Here is an 18,425-nt window from a genome sequence, read left to right on the forward strand (position 1 = left end):
GGTACAACAAGGTACAAGAAGTCGCCATCACATTGGGAATAATACGAAGGTAGCCTATATTCAGATGGAGCCCCTCGGAAAGGACAAAATTCTTGAATTTTTGAGAACGACTAGGAGTGGTGGAGAGACCCTCTCCTTAGAGTCATGTATGATATGGATAATTACCTCTTAGAGCTTTCGGGGGCATGGAGTACTTCTTGGAGTGATAAAAAACCATTGGGTGAGTGGTTTAGCCTTCCCCTAGTGGTTTGCTATGTAGAAAGGATGAGTGGTTCATCCTTCTCGTGCTAGTCATAGGGTAAGTGATTCATCCTTCCCATAGTGATTTTTTGTGTACAATGTGAGTGGCTCATCCTTCTCCTGCTGAGACATCCTACCCATGTTGTGTCATACTCATGGGAGGTACTTCTCAACTCATCAATGAACAAGGAAATAAGGATAGGGACCATAGTACTACTGACGGATGCATTGTGTACTACCGTACTCCCTATGTTAGGATGATATTGATTTGGGATCAATTGGAACTAACTTCGGGTCAATAAGAGTGGTATGAGACACTCACTTTATTTGGAACTGATTTCGAATTAGTAAGAGTGGTATGAGACACTCTCTTTATTTCCAATTGATTTCGAATCAGTAAGAGTGATATGAGACACTATCTTTATTCGGAACTGATTTTGGATGAGTAAGAGTGGTATGAGATGTTGAGTCCCAAACCTGCACTTCCCTATATACCCTTTCAGCCTTCGCTTTCCTTTTACTTTGTCCACCAAGCTATCAAATCGTTGCATAATAGTTTAAAAAGAACTTATGGAATGGTTTCCCAACTATGCTTATGACTGTTGTTTGATTTAGACTTTTGTTCAAGTAGCTGCGGAAACTTGTCACTTTCCGCAGCCAGCCCAAGTTTCCGCAACCATTTTGTTAAAGGCTATGCTACAGGTGTCCAATGGAGAAACCAGCCACATGCGTAAGCTGCACGTGACGTGTACGTGGGGTGTGTCCCCTCAGATCAGCCAAATCATTCATAAATAGCCGCGGTCAACGATGGTCAAAGGAAGGGCCAAATGAAGAATTTCGCAGTGGCACGACTCTGTTTTTCCCACGTGAATGTTTGCGGGGCATGATCCTTAGTTTTCGGAGGTATTGGCACATTTGGAGAGCAGCCTGTGAGCTAAACCAAGCAGCCACCACTCCATGAATTCATGACCACCACACTAGATCTCAGCTCAAGGGATTTACGTGTCTTTTAGCAGCATAAATCTAGGAATTTAGTTGCAGCATATTTTTCTTATAAATAACGCGTTGATATACACTGAAGGATTAGCTTTCATATTGTAATTTCGACTGTTGTCACCCACTGTACTGCATTTCACTTTAAATACATGAGAAGACAGTTTTTCTGAATCAGATTTGTGACTAAGTGATTGATTGGCCAAGGTTGGAGAGGGCTCCTGTACACCAGAGCCTTGTATAGTTTCTACTTGCTTTCATTTACTGTTTTCTTTCAATCATTGCTTGTATATATAGTGTGTTGTTCTAATGATCATTGATGTCTATATTTCCTTTATGTTTCTTTTCTAACTGTTAGCTTATCAATGCTTCTTTAACAGGTTTTGTTGTAGGTAGCCCGGGAAGATTTACATATTTTTTTTTTTATAACTACTGAATTATGAGATCATCTTGTCCTTCCTGCTAATTTTCATTTTCTGAAGTTTAATTCCAGCACTGTCACTTTTCAAATTGTGTTTTGCTTATTTATTTTTCTGCTACTTAGACATCATACTACTCATTTGTTTATGGTTTCTTTCTATAGTCAAGTGACTCTATTAGTAAGGAATCAGAATATTACTTATTGTAGTGTGATTTAGTTTGCTTTCTTGCAATTTAGATATCATATTGCTTAACTTGTTCATGATTTCTTCCCATAAGGCAGATTGAGTTGAAGGGTAAAGGATCAAAATGTTGAAGTAGTGTGATTAGTTTCCTTGATGCAATTTAATTTCCTGCAATTTAGATATCATATTGCTTAACTTGCTCATGATTGCTTCCCATAAGTCAGATTGAGTTGAAGGGTAAAGGATCAGAAGGGTTTAAGTAGTGTGAATTAGTTGCTTTGCTTTCAGTCTTTGAGTTGCTTTAAGTTCAGTTTTTACTTTCTTTTTCATACAACAGCAAGGATATTGGGCCATTGTCATTAGTTCACTGTTTGATACATTTACTTCCACTTAAGAATTGATTTCATTACAGTTAGTTTAGAGCTTTCTTTTTGAACACTTTTAAGTTTCGAAAATCACTGTAGAAATCACCATTACCATCCATAGTTAACTTTCATTTTCGCCATCACACACACTAGGGAATCCATAAAAGATAAATCCTAAAACAAACTAAAAAAAAACTCAAAAACGACAAAAGGCTAAGAAAATGGTTATCTTGTACATATAGTACACTTCACATCGCCAGTTTACGAATCCTGGATTGACATTTTAATCAGTAATTTAGAACACAATAAATTGACCAAACATTTTGGTGTCGTTTCCAGGGAAGTGAAACTAGGTTGCCAATTTCTTAAAAAAATAAAAAAAAAAATCAAGGAAGGAAAATTGATAACCTCTCAAAGTATGCTCTCCTCTTGTACTTAGTGTGATCTGGAGGATCAGAAAAGAGAAAGTTATTGGTTTAATAGTTTCTTGAGTATGCTCTCTTCTTGCACCTAGAGTGACCTGGAAGATCAGAAAGAGAATTATTAGCCTGACTTAAATAAAAATAAAAATGATATGCATAGAGCAAGAGATTATAGGGGAAGGTTTTTAGCTAGAGCCAAGAGTTTGATTTTCACAACTCCTTCTACCTCAAGGAATAGACAAGAGACACCTCCATCATCTCCAACCTACACTCCTAGCCCTAGGATTCCTAGAATTCAAGAGGCAGTAGTTGAGTTAGGAGACTCTTCCTCACCATCCATCGAATCTGAATTAGGAAAAGATCCTTTCTTTTCTTCTACAGGGAGACACATTGTAATTGAAGAAGTAGAATCATTTGAGGAAGAAGAGGGAGAAATTCCTCCTCATTCGCCATTAGTAGAGGAACCAAAGGACTCTGAAATCTCTGAGAAAACTACCATGACAGAAGAGGGAGTTAACGGATTTGGTAAAGGTAGAGGTAGAGGAGGGGGAGGAGGAAATAATGGAGGAGGTAGAGGTAACAATGGGGGAAATATGGATGGAGATAACTCATTTGGATTTCCTATAGTCGATGAGGATTCTCAAGCAACAATGAAAAATATTTCACCATCTGTCCTCCCAAACTTTCATGGGTTAAGAAATGAAGATCCTGCAACATTTCTATTTGAGTTTGAGGTCGTGTGTCGAACCTATGATTATTTGGAAGATTCTCAAAAACTCAAACTGTTTCCTTCAACATTGAAAGGAGTTGCTTTGAAATGGTTCATGGGATTACTCACTCAATCCATTAGGACTTGGAATGATATGAAACAAACATTTCTGGATAGATACATGGATTATTGTATGCCTAGCAACCACAAGGATGAAGTATTTAAAATGGTATAAAGAGAAGATGAAAACTTGGAGGATTTACTTGAAAGATTCTAGTACAATCTGAAAAGAGCAAAAATGAGTAACTTAGATGAGGAAACCTTGAAAGCCCTTCTATTAAAAGCCATTAGAGATGAATGCATAGATATTTTGAACATGATGGGAAAAGGAGACATATCTCAGCTTCCACTTCATGATATAGCAGAGCTGTGTGTCTGTCTCTCAAGAGGAAAATCTAAAACTGGAAAAGGGCCTAGAGATCCTTCTCTCATCAGAGCAAACAAATCTGCAACTGGATCAGTAAGTAGGGCTGAGATTGGAAATATTCTTGATGAATTCAAAACTAATATCTTAGGGAGTCTTAGTGAGCAACTAGACACTCTTAAGATCCGAAATAAGCAGAAAGAAGAAGCTGAAGCTTTAGCCATCTTTTGCCCAAAATGTAGAAAAAACATGCTCTCAGGGAATGTCCCTTGGATGCAAAAGTTGTAGAAACATGTGGGATTTGTTCAGAGAATCATGAGACCAAGGATTGTCCTTCAATTACTGGGCTCAAAGCTGTCTTCCAAGAAGATCCAAATACAATTGAGTCTCTATGTTTTGTTGCAAGGAGACCTTGGCAAGGGCAACAAAACCAAGGGTTTAATAACTTTATGAACTTTCAAACCCCACCAAATTGGAATCCTTGGAAACAACCCTGGTCCCAACCTCAAAATTCTTTTCAATCATGATTACAAGGCATGCAAAATCCTTATGGGAGATTTGCTCAATTTTATCAATATCCTCCATCTTTTCAAAACCAACAAGCTCCACAACTTCCAAATCAAAACCCACAACTATCATTGCCATTTCAACAACAACAACCGTCTCAACAGAACCCAAATTCTCAACTCTTGCTTCCATTCCAACAGAAGTCAAATCAACTTCCTTCTCAGCCATTGCCAAACCCCAATAATAAAAACCCTAAAAATGCTTACATCGTAGAAGGTCAACAATTTCCTACCTATATGATTGTTCCTCTCAATGATGTACAACTCAGATCTGGTAGAGTTTTAGATAAACCTTCTATAGATGCCAAAAATCAAAGGATTTCTGAGGAAGATTCTCTTGAAGCCAATAAGGGTTCTGAAGCATCTCTTCAAAACCCAAACACTCAGAAAGAAAAAGAAAAAGAGCTAACCCCCACAACTCCTATAGTTGAGCAACCTGCATCTTCATCCACACCTCCTTTTCCTGAAAGATTACAAATTGACAAAGGGGTGGAAAAACAAATCTTGTTGCCTGACTATGATTTTCTAGATGAATTGAAGAATGTCTGTATCAAGATTCCATTGTTACAAGCCATTAGAGAGATTCCTATTCTAGAAAAAACAATAAAGGAGTTGAGTCTTAAAAGACCAGGAAGGAAACCTAGAGACACAAGAAGAATCCACCTAGTAGGGAAAATTGCAGACATCATGATGGGAAAAATTACTATGCAAAAATATGTAGATCCCGGTAGTCCAATTGTCAAAACACATATCAATGGGGTAGAAATTCCAAATACTTTGATTGATTTAGGGGCTGCTATCAACATTATGAGTAGACAGACTATGGAACAACTGAAACTTCCTAATCTTCTCTTTACACCTACTTTACTGCAACTTGCAGATAGATCAATTATTAAACCAGATGGTGTATTAGAAGACATTTCAGTCTCCTTAGACTCTTGGGAATATCTAGTAGATTTCATGATTTTAACCCCCAATAGTAATTTAGGAGGACACTCTCTCATCTTAGGAAGACCTTGGCTAGCCAGAGCCGATGCTTCCATTAGTTGTAGGTCTAGGGATATGTATATTTCTGATGGTAATTCAACAAAGAAATTCAATCTTTATCCTCCAGCAAAAGAAATTACAGAAATAGGAGATAATGAGTGGATTGATGATGAAGATACTATACAACCTGTCTTAACCATTTCTGAAGTTAGGGAAGATAGTCAAATTCTGAACACATTAGAAAACTTTGAAACATCTTCAGAATATGACCACACACAATTTCAGTTAGATTCCGACATTGAGTATTTATCATCTAGATAAATGTCTCTTTTCTCTATGGAAGAGTTTGGTAGTTCTGCCATTGAGATATTTCCAAGAAAAACATTGAATATCAACAAAAATTTGGAAAGATCACAACATGAAGAACTAACCAAAATCTTGCAAAAACATTCTACTGCATTTTCATGGGAATATACTGATATGAAAGGTATTGACCCTAAGACTTGCATTCATCACATCTACATTGAGGAAAATAGTAGACCAATCAGACAACCTCAGAGAATGATGAATCCAAACTTTAGGGACATAGTGAAAGAAGAGCTCCAAAAGTTACTTAATGTAAACTTCATTTATCCAATTTCAGATAGCCGATGGGTTTCTCCTTTCGTTATAGTACCTAAAAAGAATGGTAAATGGAGGGTGTGCATTGATTACAGGGAACTGAACAAAGCAACTTTGAAGGATCACTTTCCTTTACCCTTTATCAATCAGGTATTAGATACTTTAGCAAGCAAAAAGTATTTTTAATTTTTGGATGGTTTTAGTGGCTACAATCAGATTCAGGTAGCACCTGAAGATCAGGACAAGACCACATTTACCTGTCCATGGGGAACTTTTGCTTACCAAGTACTTCCTTTTGGATAATGTAATGCACCCGCAACATTTCAAAGGGCAGTACTAGGAATCTTTTCTGATCTAATCCATGATTGTGTAGAGGTTTATATGGATGATTTTACAATTTATGGTAATTCGTTTAAAGAGGCATTAGAGAATTTGGAAAAAGTCCTTATAAGATGTAAAGAAAAAAACCTATCATTAAGTCATGAAAAATGCTTTATGATGTTTACTGAAGGGATTGTTTTAGGACATCATGTTTCAGGGCATGGGATTAAAGTTGATAGATCAAAAGTTGAAGTCATCTCCAAGTTGCCTATTCCAAATTGTCAAAAAGATGTTAGAAGTTTTCTTGGATTTACTGGATAGTATAGAAGATTTATTGAAAACTTCACGAAAATAGCATCTCCACTCTTCAAATTACTTACAGAAGACTGTGAATTCAAATGGCATCCTGATTGTCAATCTGCATTTGAAACTTTGAAAACAAGAATATCTGAAGCACCCATTTTGAGAGGGCCAAATTGGAAACTTCCTTTCCATATTTCCACAGATGCTTCAGATACAGCTCTAGGAGATGTGTTGGGACAAAAGGATTTATTTCCTTATGCCATTTACTACACCAATAAAAATTTGACCCCCACCGAGTTAAACTATACTGTGACTGAGAAAGAGTTCTTAGTTGTTGTTCATGCAATCAATAAGTTTAGACACTATATAACTGGCTATGAAACTTTTGTCCATACTGATCATTCTGCAATTAGATATCTCATGAATAAACTTGTTACTAATGGCAGAGTTACAAGATGGCTCTTACTTTTACAAGAACTCAATATTACTGTGTTGGATATACTAGGGAAACAAAATACAGTAGCTGATTTCTTGTCTAGAATCCAAAATACTAATGAAGATTCTCCTATAGAGGATAAGTTCCCAGATGAGTATTTATTTGCAATAACTACTAAGACTCCTTGGTATGCAGATATTGCTAACTATTTCGCTACAGGAAAGCTACCTCCACATCTATTTCCTAGTGAAAAAAGAAAAATTATTGAGGAGAGTTCAAGTTATTCATGGATTTCTAATGAATTGTTTAAAACATGGCTAGAGATGTGTTCGGGAAGATGAAATGCCTGACATCCTCAAGGAATGTCATGATGAACCATGTGGTGGACACTTTGCTGACAAAAGGACGGCCTATAAAATCCTTTCTTTAGGATATTATTGGCCTTCCCTCTTCAAAGATGCAAAACAATATGTCAAAAGGTGTGACAGCTGCCAAAGAGTTGGGAGACCGACTCTTTCAAATGAAATGCCATTACAACCACAGGTACTCATCGAACCCTTTGAAAAATGGGCTTTAGATTTCATTGGACCTATTAATCCACCATCTAAATAGAAAAAGTATATATTGGTATGCACAGATTATGTCACTAAATGGGTAGAAGCTAAAGCATTGCCTTTTGCCACTGAAAATTCAGTTGTTCAATTTCTTTTTGAGGATATTTTTACTCGTTTTGGTGTCCCAAGAGAAATTGTGATAGATCAGGGAAGTCAATTTACATCTAACTTGATGGAGAAGCTGATGGAAGAATACAAAATCAAGCACAGAAAATCTACTCCTCACCATCCACAAGAAAATGGCCAGGTGGAATCTACAAACAAAGTTCTTGAAAGCATCATCACCAAAATTGTTCATCTACACAGAAAAGATTGGGCAGAAAGGCTCCCTGAAGCCTTATGGGCCTACAGAACTGCATGGAAGAATACAACAGGACATTCTCCCTATGAACTTGTTTATGGGAAAGAAGTCCTGCTCCCCATTGAGTTTCAAGTCAAGACTTTCAAGATGGCAGTCCAGTTGGGGATGAATCTATCGGAAGCCCAAAAGCATAGAATGGAGCAGCCGAATGAGCTAGATGAAATCAGACAAGAAGCAATTTTAAAGACTGATCTAGTTCAACATCAAAGAGCTAAATGGCATGACAGGTACATCAAAGAGAGGAAGTTTCAAGAGGGAGATTGGGCATTACTGTTTGATTCCAAGTTCAAAGACTTTAAAGGTAAATTTCAGACCCATTGGCTTGGGCCATATGAAATTGACAAAGTCTTTAATAATGGAGCAGTAAGAGTCAAGACCATTGATGAATTTCATATTTCTTTTCTTGTGAATGGCCATCGATTGAAAATTTATCATAAGCCACTCACAAAAGAAGAATTTGTCAAGATGTTCCAAGAGAATTCTGCAATAAGGCTGGTGGAGAATAATCCTTCTTCCCCACCAGCCTAGCCTTTTATTATTTCAGTTAAAAAAATAAAATAAATAAATAAATAAAATTGTATAAGCCTGAAAACCAATCATAGATTGGGAGTCTTATACAAAAAATATGGAGTGAAAATTAAGGACACTTGACACTCTATATTTTCTAAAAAATATCTCCTCTCCTTCTCTTTCCATCTTCACTCCACCTCATTTGCCATTTCACTTCACCTCCATCTCATTCACATTTTCTCTTCACTTCACTCCGCTTCATTTTCATTCCATTCCACTCATTTCATTCTAATTTCATCAATAAAAGTTCCTTTCAGAACTATTTCCACTCAGTTAGTTCTTTTCTAACCACATTTGTTCAGCTAAGTGGGTGTTGTCCTAGTTTCTGCAGCTGGAAGCAGTTTCCACAGCCAGAAACAATTTCCGCAGCCACCATCACTCTGTTGTTGAAATACACAGTCAAAATGTTAGTACAGAAATCATGAAAATGCAGGTGTAAGTGAGAAAATACCATGAAGACATGGAGCATCTCCAAGATATCAAGAAAGAACAGTTGGCTAAAAGCTATGGGCAAGAAATGACAAAGTTTCCAAATGTATGAGCAATTTTTTTTATCAAATAGCAATTAAAGTCATGATTATGCATAGTTATCAAACCATGAAAAGTTCTACTATGTGCAATGATTCGATATGATAGCTCCATTACCACTCCTATCCCACGACATTACTCCATACACCAAGCGTTCATTTCTTAACAGTCTCATGATGGGTTTTTCGTGTTTAAACTCAAGTAAACTGTACTTCATTTGCAACCTGCGCACATGAGATGTGACCAATCTCCTTACGACTCTTCTTCACCATATTTTCCGTAGTTATCTATTAAAAATGTGTGATTTCCTGTACGCAGCCATTAATTCAAAAAGATATCACCTCCACTACAGGTCACTTACCATTTAATTTAAGACCTTCCTTTCATATACACGCACTTCAGTCTGTAAACCCGCTCACCACTATCTATCCTCTGTCCTGCCTGTAATCCGAAGCATTCCCGTCACCTGCTATCGATTGCAACCATTACCTTTTACCATAAGCCCTGCAATCGAACTACTGTCCTCTGTTAAAAATTGTATCCTCAGCCGAAATCCGAAACAGGGAAAGAAATGGGAAAACTACTCAGGGCAGAGCCAGAAGGACCAAAATACTTAGAAGGTTACCCTCAAGCCAAGGATTTACTAAAGAACTCCAAGTGGTTACGGTTCATTCAAAGGTTTAAAGCCTATAACAAAGAAGTAACCAAGGCTTTTGCATGGTCATTTGATGGTCAGAAAGTGGAGATTGGAGATTTGAAGCTTACGGTGACCGAAACAACGGTAGCAACTGCTACAGGCTTACCTCAGGAAGGTGAAAGATGGTTCAAAAATAAAAGCGTGGATGAATAGGCATGGAGAATCATGCTAAGAAACCCAGGTATGGACATTATCATGTTTACTAAAGGAATCCCTGTTCATGCATTAAAGGAAGAATGGGCTAGCCTACTATTAGTTATCCAAAAATTTGTCACCTGTGAACGACGCTTTGGTTCGATGTATATGTACCATGCTAGACTACTGATGAATTTCTTAGAAAATAAGGTTCTTAATTTGCCTTATTTCTTGCTCTTGAGTTTGAAGAAAATGAGCATTACAGTCCAAAAACACATAGGCAATATAGACCCTCATCTATACCATCATGGACTTATAAAAATTCTTATTGAAGACCACTTAAGGAAAAACAAAGATACATGGGAGAAATTTTTGATAAGAAACTACTTCCAAGAGCCATCTGAGGCCTCTGAAAGTAGCACACCGAGGACACCAAGGAAAAGTAGGAGGAGAGAAAAGAACACTACAGTCCAAGACTCCCCTACTATAGAAACTCAAGAAACTGACCAAAAGGAAGAAGAAGATAAAGCTAAAGAAAAGAAACAGGCAAAAGAACCATCCAAGAAGTCTATCCATCCTCTGAGAAATCCATAGAGGAGGATTATCAACCACTGTCAGAAAGATTAGTACATCTTCAGGCTGCTGCTATAGCAAAGAAAAAGGCAAAAGGAAAACAAAGTATACAAGAAAAGAGTACTAGTCCACCATATTTAAGGAGAAGCACAAGGTTAAGAGGAAAAGGGAGTAAAACGAAAATAAAATGACCCCACTTCATTGACTTAGGTGGAGAGACACCTGAGAAAACTCCAGCTGGTCGTAGTCCACCTCATCCTCAACCAAGAATTGAAATCAGTCCTACACATGATGAAAGCCCTTCTCGGCCAGAGTTGGAGAGCAGTCCTCCTCCTCCACCAAATTTTGAACTCGGTCCAAGAAAGACACCTGAAGTAGACCCCAATCAACAGTAAGTATATGACTACTTGCAATCATTAGAAAAATCAGCTGCAGGTCCAAGCACCACTCTGCAACTAGATGCACAAGTTCAGTCCTTGAAACAGGAGGTATTTGAATTAGAAGTCCTAAATAGGCATATCAAGAAGGAAAATGAAGCACTCAAAGAGTAGAGCAAGGTAGATACGATTATCCATGATAACACTATGCTCCATTTAGGACTATGGCAAAAGAAAAACAAGAAGCTGAAGAAAAAGTGCAAAAAGTTGAGCAGAGCATTGATTAATCTCAAGTTCAGGTGTCTAATAAGGAAACCAAGAATGGTGGTAGCACCAAAGAAGAAGAAAAGAGGGCTAGATGTCATAGCAGAAGCATCAAAACATATGGATTAGAAAGGGGTGACTAAATTTTGGTTGCATGAGGACATGCAATGGCTTCACAGTGGGGGTATGTTGAGTCCCAAACCTGCACTTCCCTATATACCCTTTCAGCCTTCTTTTTCCATTTACTTTGTCCACCAAGCTGTCAAATCGTTGCATAATAGTTTAAAAAGAACTTATGGAATGGTTTCCTAACTATGATTATGACTGTTGTTTGATTTAGATTTCTGTTCAAGTAGCTGCGGAAACTTGTCACTTTCCACAGCCAGCCCAAGTTTTCGCAGCCATTTTGTTAAAGGCTATGCTACAGGTGTTTGATGGAGAAACCAGCCACATGGGTAAGCTGCACGTGATGTGTACATGGGGTGTGTCCCCTCAGATCAGCCAAATCATTCATAAACAGTTGCAGTCAATGATGGTCAAAGGAAGGGCCCAATGAAGAATTTCGTGGTGGCACGGCTCTGTTTTTCCCACGTGAGGGTTTGCGGGGCACAATCCCTAGTTTTCGGAGGTATTGGCACACCTAGAGAGCAGCCCGTGAACTAAACCAAGAAACCACCACTCCATGAATTCATGACCACCACGCTAGATCTCGGCTCAAGGGATTTACGTGTCTTTCAGCAGCATAAATCTAGGAATTAGTTGCAGCATATTTTTCTTATAAATAACGTGTTGATATACGCTAAAGGATTAGCTTTCATATTGTAATTTCGACTGTTGTCACCCACTGTACTGCATTTCACTTTAAATACATGAGAAGACAATTTTTCTGAATTGGATTTGTGACTAAGTGTTTGACTGGCCGAGGTTGCAGAGGGCCCCTGTACACCAAAGCCTTGTATAGTTTCTACTTGCTTTCATTTACTATTTTCTTTCAATCATTGCTTGTATATATAGTGTTTTGTTCTAATGATCATTGCTCTCTATATTTCCTTTAGGTTTCTTTTCTAACTGTTAGCTGACCAGTGCTTCTTTTACAGGTTTTGTTGTAGGTAGCCCGGGCAGATTTACATAATTTTTTTTATAACTACTGACATATGAAATCATCTTGTCCTTCCTGCTAATTTTCATTTTCTGAAGTTTAATTCCAGCACTGTCACTTTTCAAATTGTGTTTTGCTTATTTATTATTCTGCTACTTAGACATCATACTACTCATTTGTTTATGGTTTCTTTCTATAGTCAAGTGACTATATTAGTAAGGAATCAGAATATTACTTATTGTAGTGTGATTTAGTTTGCTTTCTTGCAATTTAGATATCATATTTCTTAACTTGTTCATGATTGCTTCCCATAAGGCAGATTGAGTTGAAGGGTAAAGGATCAGAAGAGTTGAAGTAGTGTGATTAGTTTCCTTTATGCAATTTAATTTCCTGCAATTTAGATATCATATTGCTTAACTTGTTCATGATTGCTTCCCATAAGGCAGATTGAGTTGAAGGGTAAAGGATTAGAAGAGTTGAAGTAGTGTGATTAGTTTCCTTTATGAAATTTAATTTCTTGCCATTTACATATCATATTGCTTAACTTGTTCATGATTGCTTCCCATAAGGCGGATTGAGTTGAAGGGTAAAGGATCAGAAGGGTTTAAGTAGTGTGAATTAGTTGCTTTGCTTTCAGCCTTTGAGTTGCTTTAAGTTCAGTTTTTACTTTCTTTTTCATACAACAGTAAGGATACTGGGCCATTGTCATTAGTTCAATGTTTGATACATTTACTTCCTCTTAAGAATTGATTTCATTACAGTTAATTTAGAGTTTCTTTTTGAACACTTTTAAGTTTGGAAAATCACTATAGAAATCACCATTACCATTCATACTTAACTTTCATTTTCGCTATCACACACACTAGGGAATCCATAAAAGGTAAATCATAAAACAAACTAAAAAAAAAAAAACTCAAAAATGACAATAGGCTAAGAAAATGGTTATCTTGGACATATAGTACACTTCACTTCGTCAGTTTACGAATCCCAGATTGACATTTTAATCAACAATTTAGAACACACTAGATTGACCAAACATGAGACACTCTCTTTATATGGGACTCACTTCGGGCCACTAGAGAATGGTATGATACATTCTCAATCACTTCTTCTTCTTCATAATTGAGCAGGGCAGTGCATGGCACTCATGGTATAGATAGCACAAAGTTGGAGATGGATTAGGAGATGGAGTTCTCCCTATTTGAGAGGGTGTGTTAGAATTGGAAACTACAGCCAAAATCCAGGTGGGTTTTCTTATTTGTGGTAGCTAATATTTTTCTTAGATTCCTCTCGCCAAGAGGTGTAGGATTGATCTAAATAACATCTAATTCTAAAATCTATTCATGGACATATGCATTTATTTGTGTTATGTGATAATTGGTCAAGGTCGGGGAGCAACAAAATTACCCCCACTTGTCCTCAACGTTTTATTAAAAATAGAAGATGTCTTCAAGTAATTTGGACACATCTCTTTGGATGTCTCGCCAATTGTTTGGGTTTTGGTTGTAGGAGAGATCTATAAGAGAATACACTGCCATAGAGAAGATCTAGCCCTAGACCTATAGGGAGTAAAACAAGGCTCTACGCAATCGTAGGAGGACTTAATCCCTAAACATAGGTCTAGAAGAGACCTTAATCCACTATTTCAGGAAGCCATAATGATGACCTAAATGTAATCCTAAAGGAAGAGACACAAAAACTGTCTTAGAGGTGCCTTAATGTCCTAAACCCAGGCTCTATTTAGGAGCATCAAGAGTCCTTATTGACAGCCCTCATCTAGATCCTATTTGCCATCATGAAAAAGGCCTTATAAGTAGCTCTATTAGTGACAATAGAAGAGGCCCTAATTAGCTGCATACAAAGAACTCAGAGTGAGCAAGAAGAATGGCCTTATTTTGTAGTAAGAGGAGGTATTTTATTAGTGTTAAAGTAACATTGTTGTAGCTGACAGCTTGGCCTGTTTTAGGCATGATCAAGCTATTCATGAACTCATTTTTCTGGACATAAGTATCGGCTATAAGGAGAATCCTAAATCTGATTGCTTAATGGCTCATTGAGGAGACCTAAGTGTCAACCCATTATTGGGCTAGGTCGCAGTCCATAGCCAGCAGTTGGAAGAATTTAAAGTACTACATTAACAAGGTTGTTAGAATTGGTAACTAGTTCCAAAATCCATGTGGGTCATCCTATTTAGGGAATCTAATATTTTTCTTCGATCCCTCTCATTAAGAGGTGTAGGATTGATCTAAGGATCATTTGATTTCAATAAGTATTCATGGAGTTATGAATTTATTTATTTTATAAGACAATTCGTCAAGGTCAACAAGAAACTAAATAAAACCCACATGTGCTCAACGTTTTAATATAAAAAGAGGTGACAAGATAGTCCTTTCTACACACACTTCACTCTTGATTTCTCTCCACTTTTTCTCATCCTTAGTGGAAGAGAAATCTAAGAGAGGAATTTCTAAACAAAGAAGGTAAGGATCCCCAGTATGAGCCATAGACGGAGTCAAGAAGGAGGTCTACTCAATGTTGTGGTCTCTAGAAGTCCTAAAAGTAGTAAGGAATGATCCCTAGCATGATCTAGACCTATTTCCATAACTCCTAACACAGTGATGGAGGTGAGGCCTAAGTGTTATCCTAAAGGAGATTTTTGGACAACGTGATATACACAAGATTAAGTAGGCCAAGCCATGGATGCTTTGAGTTCTTTTCTCTTGTAACAGGATGGGTAAAGGGACCTTGCTAGGTTGCAGCTAAGGCAACATTCCAGCGAGGCGAAGAAGGTAGTGTGGAGCCTTCTAGGATAAGTTTTTGGGGGTTGGTTTCTACAGTAAGAAGGATGAATATGTTCAAGGCTAAACAAAGGTCTTTTGGGAAGAAAACAAGGTAAGGAACATTGTTTACAGAGGGCTATAAGTGATAGCAAGGGCTGTTGTAAGTCATAGGCCTAACAACTTTAAAACAGGGACAACATGGAAGTGTTTGGGGATGTAGAGCGCCCATAACAACACCAAGAGTTAAGGTAAGCCTTACACAAGGGACAGTTGTTGTAGCATGGTGCCACAATGGCACATGAGACAATTGTGGTAGCATGCTGCAATAATGGCATATGGGACAACAATGGCAGCATAAGGTGTAGTAGTATGATGTGTTCAACATGGTCATGAGGTCTAGCAAGGTGATGATAGGTGCATCGTGGTGCAACATGATGAGGTGCAGCATGATGACAAGATGCAACAAAATGATTGGTGAAGGAGTCACCTTGGAGAATTAGTTGAAGGAGCATGTCTTCAACTGAGTTCAACTATCTCATGTATCATCTTCTTAGAGATGATATATGATCTTATTTAGATAAGTCAAAGTGTTGACATCTGTTGTAAATGTACTATCTCTATCCATCTCTATTGAACTATTCAAGAGCATATAAGAACAATTGATCAAGGGTTTCCCCACAATGGGTTTTGTCCTTCACTAGTGCCACATCGTGTGTCCTCTTGTCTTGGCTTGTGTTCTATGATCCATGTTTATGTTCTATCTGCAATTTACTTTAATGTTGATGTGATTACTATTTTGGAAAATATATTGAGCTAAATTTCAAAATTGAAATAAATTTCTCTAAGCATAGAACATACCTAAAGTTAACATGGTATTGGAGCTGAGGTGAAGATGAAGCCCAAGCAAGATTGAAAGAGAAATCACCAAAGACAGTTGGGAAAGGAAAAAAGGATCAATGCATTCCTCATCCCTCTTCTAATTCACCGAGGTAAATTTGAAGCAGAGATTATTATTGAAATGGCGTAGTAGAAGTTTCTAATGGCCTACAGATCACTTCAATGGGAAGTCTGGATCTAAGGGTTGAAGGAAAGGCATATCCCTTTTTTGTAGTAAGTTTGGCCATTATGTGAAGGAGTTTTCGAGGTAGGGACATATCACTTGATGATGATAACAATCATTCGAGGGACATCTTCAATGATCAGAAGAATAATAGGTAATGTAGGTCATCCATGAAACAAACGACTCTTTAATGAAAGGAAGGAACCCCAGCTATGAAGAATCAAGTGTTTTTTATAATAAGGTAAAGAAGCGTTATCTTATATTGGCCCTCTCCTATAGACTCTTTGGGAATCTAGCTTATTGATTATAGTGCATCAAGGCATTTCATCACATAGGAGGGTGCTCTCTCTAATTTTGTAGAGATGGAAACAATCGTGGGATTATACTTGGAATTGATGCCTCCTATCCCGAAAGGGGTATAGGGAATGTTACCTCTCAATTGAATGAGGGTAACTCAATTCATTTACAAGAATCTCTTTTATGTACATGATCATAAAAAGTACGTCGAGTCCATTTCGGAAGTGGAAGTCAAAGGTTTCAAGGTGGCATTCATCACTGGAAAGGTACATGTTTGAAAATGATTTTTTCAAAGATGCTTTTACTCATGGATTTAGGGTGCGAAATTTTTATCAAGTTTCAGAAAGTCAATTGGGGACCATGTCAATTGAAACATCCAATCTACAGCACCGAAGGTCTACTTTATGGTGCCCTACCCGACATGAGTCAGATGGTTCCAAGGATGCGTGAATTCAAAAGAACATGAAGGTACACGTCTAAGATATATTGAAGGAAAATATTACAAGGGGACCATTCCCCTCATGTAGCAGGTCCATAGGTTTGGAAAAACCCAAGGGGTTTGAGATTCATGATCCAGAATCTCATGATGTAGGTGGAAGAAAACCCTCTATGGCTTGATGCTAACATCCTGAGCTTAATATGAGAGGATTGATAGATGTCTAATGAAGCTGAGATTCACTAGGAGTGAAGTCGATCCAAACCATTTCTTAAAGGTTGTGGATGATGGACCTCTCATACTGGCACCTTATGAAGAGGACCTCTTTCTGACAGGTGCAAACCCTCTCATTTGGAAAAGTAAGAGGGAGTTGGATTATGGATTTGGAATGGTGAACTACAACCCTGTAACTACCTCGATGGAGCTTAACTTTCAAAAGTTATGTGATAGTGATGCGAGACCAGATTTGGGAGATGTCTCTGAGTTTCATAAACTAATTCGCATTGATGTCCTTGGAGATCTTCCAGATATATGTTTTGCAGTTAGCGTGTTGGGATCATATTTTGGTTGCGCCTCACTATATTGGTTGCAAGAATGTTTTGAGATATCTTTAGGGCACAATCTCTCATGGATTGAGATACACTGTGAGAAATATGAAGCTACATGATTATTCAAATGCTGCCTGAGCATGCAGTGTGGAGGATCTCAAGAGCACTTATGAGTGTTGTTTCGCTTTGGGTTCTGCTTAATATCCTAGATGAGCAGGAAGCAGAAGATGGTTTCTTTCAAAACTGCTGAGACTGAATACATAGCTACGAGTATGACCCCGTGTGAAGCTTCCTTGTTGTGGAATCTCTTCATTGAGTTGTTTACACACATGATGGTCACCATTGTGCTCTTATGTGGCAACGAGGGGGGATACAATTATTGAGGAATCCCATACTCTATGATTGCTCGAACATATATACATCAAATACTAGCTTATCTTGGATATGGTATGTTGATAAGCGAGGAGGCTCCATCACATTGACACTGATGTACATGTTGCAGACTTTCTGTCATAGCCCTGAGGGAAAGTTCAAATTTGTGACTTTCTCAAATGACTTGGAGTCATTGAGATACCCTCTTATGAGGGTCCTTCATGATGCATTCATGGAGCTCTCGAAGCTATGAGGGGATTTTGGTACTTCTTAGAGCAACAAGCGAGCATAGGGTGACTCACCCTCCCCTAATGGTGCACTATGTACAGGGTGAATGGTTTAACTCTCCGTGTGATACCCCATGCCAACCTATGGACACAATGAGTGGTTCTCCTCTCAAGGCATTCTACCCATGTAGTGTGGGACTCATGGGAAGTACCTCTTATCTCGCCAATGAACAGGGAAATGGGGTTAGGGACCATAGTAGTACTATCAATGGATGCATTGTTGTATATATTGTACTCCCTATGCTAGGATGACCTCCATTGATATGGGATCAATGAAACTGATCTGGGATAAGTATGAGTGGTTTGAGACACTCTCTTGTGATATTGATCTAGGATTAATGAAAATGACTTCAGGTTAGTAAGAGTGACATAACTCACTCTCTTTTGGAAGTGATCTCGGAATAGTATGAGTAGTATGACACATAGTCTTCATAT

Source organism: Pinus tabuliformis, chromosome 6 (assembly GCF_031772625.1).
Source record: "Pinus tabuliformis cultivar Carrire ecotype Pingquan chromosome 6, CPIR1, whole genome shotgun sequence".
Taxonomy (NCBI): Eukaryota; Viridiplantae; Streptophyta; class Pinopsida; order Pinales; family Pinaceae; genus Pinus; species Pinus tabuliformis.